Source organism: Lipotes vexillifer, unplaced genomic scaffold (genome assembly GCF_000442215.2).
Source record: "Lipotes vexillifer unplaced genomic scaffold, Lipotes_vexillifer_v1.1 scaffold442, whole genome shotgun sequence".
NCBI classification, from domain to species: Eukaryota; Metazoa; Chordata; class Mammalia; order Artiodactyla; family Lipotidae; genus Lipotes; species Lipotes vexillifer.
This window is the reverse complement of record NW_006790311.1, coordinates 2,505,715-2,511,464: the sequence shown is the minus strand read 5'-3', so window position 1 is coordinate 2,511,464 and position 5,750 is coordinate 2,505,715.

The following is a 5,750-nucleotide window of genomic DNA, read 5'->3' as shown; positions in this document are numbered from 1 at the left end:
CTTCCCCTATCCACTGAATGTTCTCAGGACAAAACTGGTGAGTAGACTACAGGCAAAGATCTCCAAGGCAACTTTGCTCATTAAATACATAGTTCACTGGCTTATTAACGCTTAAAGCAAATCCTTTGACTTCAGGTCTTTTCATAATTTTCAAATGTACCTGTGAAGAGTACCTTATAAGCTCTACAGACATCCCTGCTCTGACACGAAACTGATCAGAGCCTGTCCTAGAAGCAGGTCTGGAGGAGGAGGAGAAAGCAACAAAGCCCTAAGAAAGTATTGGGGGGATTGGAATAGATGGTACTACTCAGCACAGGGATGGAGACAAGGAAGAGGAGGCCAGAGTACTCCCAATAGATAGCTTGACTCAGGCAGGCCACAAGACAACACCCATTCTCAATCATGTGTCTGCAGGTGCTTTGGAGAAAATTCATCACCACTTCTTAACTTGATGCCTGGGGTGTATATTCTACAGACGGTGGCAAAGCAGGGTCACCTTTACATTCAAAAGTAGCATTAAGCTCGTGCTCTTCACATAAAAGCAAATATCTCCTGATCACGTACCACGTGTACCTTGCCCTCTGTTTACTGTGTTATGTGCATTATCTCATTTAATCCACATAATAAGGATAAGGATAAATAATACCTATGAGGTAGATGTGCTTATTATTATCCCCAGGCCACAGATGAGGAGACCAAGGCTCAAAGAGCTTAAGTAATTTATCCAAGATCACTCTTAAATGGTTGGGGAGATTTTGCCCACCAGGGTATATCTGAGAATGCCTGGAGACATTTTTGGTTGTCACGACTGGAAGATGAGGGTATATGTGGGGGAAGGGTGCTACTAGCATCTAGTGGGTTGAGGATAGAGATGCTGTTTAAAATACTGTAATGCACAGGACAGCCATCTTTCCCGCAAACAGAATGATTTGGCCCAAAATATCAACAGGGCTAAAGTTGTGAAACCCTGTGTTAATATGATTTCTAGAAACAGCAGATATTTGTAAACGTACTTTAAGACTTACAAAAGGCTTTTGACTGTGTTCTCTCATATGCTCTTATAATATTTCTCTGAAGTCAGAAGAAGAGATTTCACCATGTTCATTCCTTTCACAGACAAAAACCGAGGCTCAGGTGGTGGGGACTTGTCTGAGGGAGCTGGGTTGCAAGGCCAACAGTGGAACCCCTGGGACTTCACATCCCAGTCTACTTCTCTAGTAAGAGCCATGTTCTGATACAGCCAGGGTGGGGTGCAGGTTAGATGTGATGTAGCCACCTCTTTCCAGGAAAGTTTATGTCCTTACAAACTCTTCCAATAGCCTATGAAGATAACAGCGACCAGATGTTTATTTCCTTCTCCAAGGTATGATAGAGCCTAATAATTTGAAGTTTTTGAGGCACATCTTACATAAATAAAAGTGGTACAATTTATCCTTTAAATCAATGAACATGACGTTAGCGGCAAACACACACAATTTACAAGTTGTCTCTCTTTGTTCAGTAGCATGCAGTGCTGGCAGATGACAGAAACTATATTCATCTATTTAACTGTTGTTGTAGTTTTTTTTAAACTTCCTCCAGCTGCGAAAAGAGTTTTAGTTTTAAAGGAAGCTCAAGTATGCGTCCTTTGTAATTACAGTCCACTCCCCAGATTTCACTTTCCTATAACCAGCCCATACTCATCCTACCGGAATAGTTGGGGAGAACATGGGGGGAATCATAATGCTTTTTCATCTTCCCACGTGGACCAGAACTCCCTTTAGAGGGAGTCTAAAGGAGAGAAGGGGAACTGGGAGGAACTAACACAAGAGCACCATGAAATGTAATTACCATGTTTGTGATGTGCTTTGGGAATTACATCTGGATAGTATCCACCAGGAGGTAATTCTCATTCCTCAAAACTGAAGTTCCACCCTCAATAGCCAACTGTCTAAGCTCAGATTTTCACCTGTAAGAATCTCCTCAAAAAAATCATTAATATTCTCGGAGAAGAGGATTACAAATTTATTCTTTAACAAATCTTAATGATAGCAAGAGACTCCATTAGACAATTCATGGGCTTTGCAATCAAATGGACTTCAATTCAAATCTTGTGTCTCTCACTTAGAGTGAGATTCAAAATGCCTACAATGACACAAAAACGTGTATGGATTAAGTGACCTAAGACATGTGGCAGTGTGACCTCCACTCCATGATATTAACATGAACTAACACATCAGGTTATGAGGTCAGTGCCCCATCCTAGCCCTAACCCTGGGTATAAGAGAAAGAGCAAAACATTCACACTGGAAGGAGAAATGAGTTCAGAGGAGGACCCAGGCCAAACCCACAGGGCCAGAGAGAGTGTCCCTACATGGGGCAAATGGGAGAGACCCCTGGCGGGGGGTTTTTGACACCAGATACAGGTCCTGACTATCTCCTCCACTACTCAACTTTGAGCCAATTCTGACTAAATAAGTCCCCAGTCTCCTAATCCTCTGGCCACTAGGATATTTCTTAGGACACAAAGGGACTGTGACAGGTACAGGGACTAGCTCCAAATCCTGCTCCAAGATTCCTCTAAATATGGCCCCGTGCCCAGCAGCTCCTGCCCAGGCCCCAGGCAAGCCAGGCCAGCCTCAGGGCCTCTCTGAAGACACCCCTTCGGTGCCTTCGAGGGCAGCAGCAGCCCCGTTACGGACAAGAATTGCTTGAAGTGTACGTCATTTTAAGTCAGCCCCATCTGTTCTGGGCCCTCATTATGAATTCATAATGAACATATGTGACAATTACATCTGTAAAGGGGAAACAAAGTAGGAATTTTGCGATTCAGGTCCAAGTAAATGCTCTTTGTGCAAGCAAGCATACTTTTGAGGACTTCACCTTTGTTTTTATCTTTTTTTATTTTTTTTCCTGATCCCTGAGAAACAATTACAGCAGATAAGTTTCAGTTCTAGGCTCAGCTTAGAGTGACCCAAAATGGGAGGCTACTGCTCCCTGCACTAAGAATAAGAAATAAAATAAAGTAAAAACCAGGGTGCTCCTCAGGGATGACACTGGAGTTAGGATGCAGTGAACACCTGGGATGGAGAGCATGGACCACGGCTCTGACCTCCTCTCAACTCTGACCTCAGGCAAGTTCCTCGAAGTCTGTCCCCTCTACATAACAGGACTAATAACAGCAACTCTGCTGTAGAGTCAGGAGGGGGAAGGAGGGGTGCCAGGCAGAGTGACCCACACAGCACACGGTGTAGCTTTCAGCATTGGGTTCCAATTTTACCAAACTTGAAGTGGGAGGAGGGTTGACATCTTATAGACAAAAAGCTGAAAATAGATCTGGCCCTCTTTCCAGAGGCCAAGAATCCTTAGTGATAAACTAGAGGCTTTGAAATATGGAGAGTTATTAGTGAGTGTGTGTGTGTGTGTGTGGAGATAGATAAATGATAGATCCATAGATACATACATACATACATACATAGATTAGATACACAGATAGCTACACAGATACATAGATTAGATATATATGCAGAGATACATAGATAGATACACGCAGATACATAGATTTATACATAGATACATAGATATATAAATAGAAGATAAATACATAGATACATAGATATATAGATAGATGATAGATAGACATAAAGATGTGTTTCACACATGAAAAATTGGGAAACCATGCTTATCATTTTAATAAAGATTATCTCTGATAGTGTGATTGGAGAGACAGGGGAGGAAGTTTAGAAAAACAAACAAAAAAATAACCTGAATAAAGGCTATATGAAGACCCTGGGAATTAGTGCTCCAAAGAGTCATCAGGGGTTCAACACATGGGTGAATGTAACTAGGAGGGATTCTCTGTTCATGACAGACAGCACAGGGAGACGTTACAGAATGTTCTGGACTTACCTGCAGGTATGTAAACCAGGTTAGGTTAAAGTGAACAGCTTTGAAATGTGGGAAACAGAATTCATCACCTGGCTCACCCACTCCTCAGGATTATCTAATGATTTGGAAAAGTGCAAGTTAACCCACTCCTACTAGCAGGCAGAGGGCACCATAAACATGGCCGGGAGTCTGGCTGCATAGCCACCTCGGCAAAGGTAGTCAGAATGCGCAAGAGTCCAGGAAAACACCTGTGTGCAAGGCTGTGGAGATACTTAATCCCATCTGAGCATGGCAGAGAGGGGAGCTGTTTGGCCCCTGAAAGCAGTTAGAAAAAGCCCCAGGACATGCTTATTTCACATGGGGTGGATTTAATGAGCTTAACACTTCAGTCACTTGCTTCTGCCCCCAAAAGCAAAGAAAAAGCTTAGGGTCACCTGGTGAATGGCAACTGCTAGCTCTGCATCTGGGAGCAGATCAGGTACAGCAATAATAGATTTCTTTTTTCCTAGAAGGGGTACCAATGGACAGCTAGCAGTGCTCAGTCAATCCAAGCTCTGCTTAGCCAGGCGTGCTGTGGCACCCATTAGCGCAGGGTAGCAGTGATTGCCAAGGCACGGGGACTTGGATTATGCACCTAGGGCAAGGCACAGAGAGTTAGGAGGTGTGCTCAGTCCCACGCGATGGCAAGAGTGCTTGGCAAATGGGAAGTCAGGCTGGGATTGATCCATGTAGAGGTACAGTGATATGTGTTAGAGCTTTGACGTCTCCTAATGTTACCCTTCACCTTGTCCCCTCCAGAGACCTGGAGACACACACAGATACCAGCTACCTGAGAACTGAATACTCCCCTTATTAACCTATGAAATTACCGCATGGCCCTACAATGCAGGGCTTTTGGTCAACTCAGTTGCACAATACAGCTTCTCCTTTTTTGTTGACATCAAAATGCAGCATCTTACTTCTCACCCTGTATACAAGCCTTGTCCAGGTGTGCCTACCTTGGAGAGATAGGAAATGAAAGCACCCCACTGAACCTAAGCCCAAAAGACCACAATCAGGGAAAAGGATGCTGCTGGACTGATCCCTGCCCTTTAGGTATGTAACTCCAGCCACTAGCAAGGATGACCTGGTAAACCTCCAACGCTAAACGTTTGGCTTTGCGGCTTCTCCTCCTGTGGGGAGGAGGGACTGGACAGGGGGGTTAGAAGTGGTTTCTCCCACATTCCTCTGGAGCGGAGAGAGACAGTAAATGATCTCTCCATTCTAGAAATAGAAAGCGGAAAAATGAGTCTCCCTTTTTAATATGGTCACCCCAGCTAGCATGCAATTAAGAAAATGGGGATTCAGCTGGGGCTTCCTTTCCTCTGGGCCACCCAGGAAGGGGATGCCAAGGAGGCTTTGCCACTGATGGAGCTATCTCAGGCCTCTGCATTCTGACTTCCACTGTCAGCTGAGCCCCTCACCTCCTTTTGAAGTGTCTTCACTGTGCAGCCAAGAAAGTGGGAGCATGGGGAGAGAAGCCACAACTCAGCCAGTGCTGAGACGACTGAAATTTCAGAGTAGCTCTTGTTTGTTTGGGAACAAATTAAAAGGTTAATTTAAGGAGGACTTCTTGATATGATCACCCGCTTGTACGCAAAACCTACATCATCTTTTTTTTTTTCTTTTTAAACTGAAACTTGGGTGATTGCACCACAGCAACTTCTAAAAATCCTCTAGTTCAATCCTCCTTCCCCACTGTATAGATAAGAGAAATGAAGGGATCCTCAAGGGTAGAGGCTTTCTAAACTCTGTGGAGTGTTTTGCCTGATACCTTGTTGATGAATCAATGTGTCTCTCTTGTTATTACCTTTTTGGTATTCATTTACTTTTTTTTTTTTTTT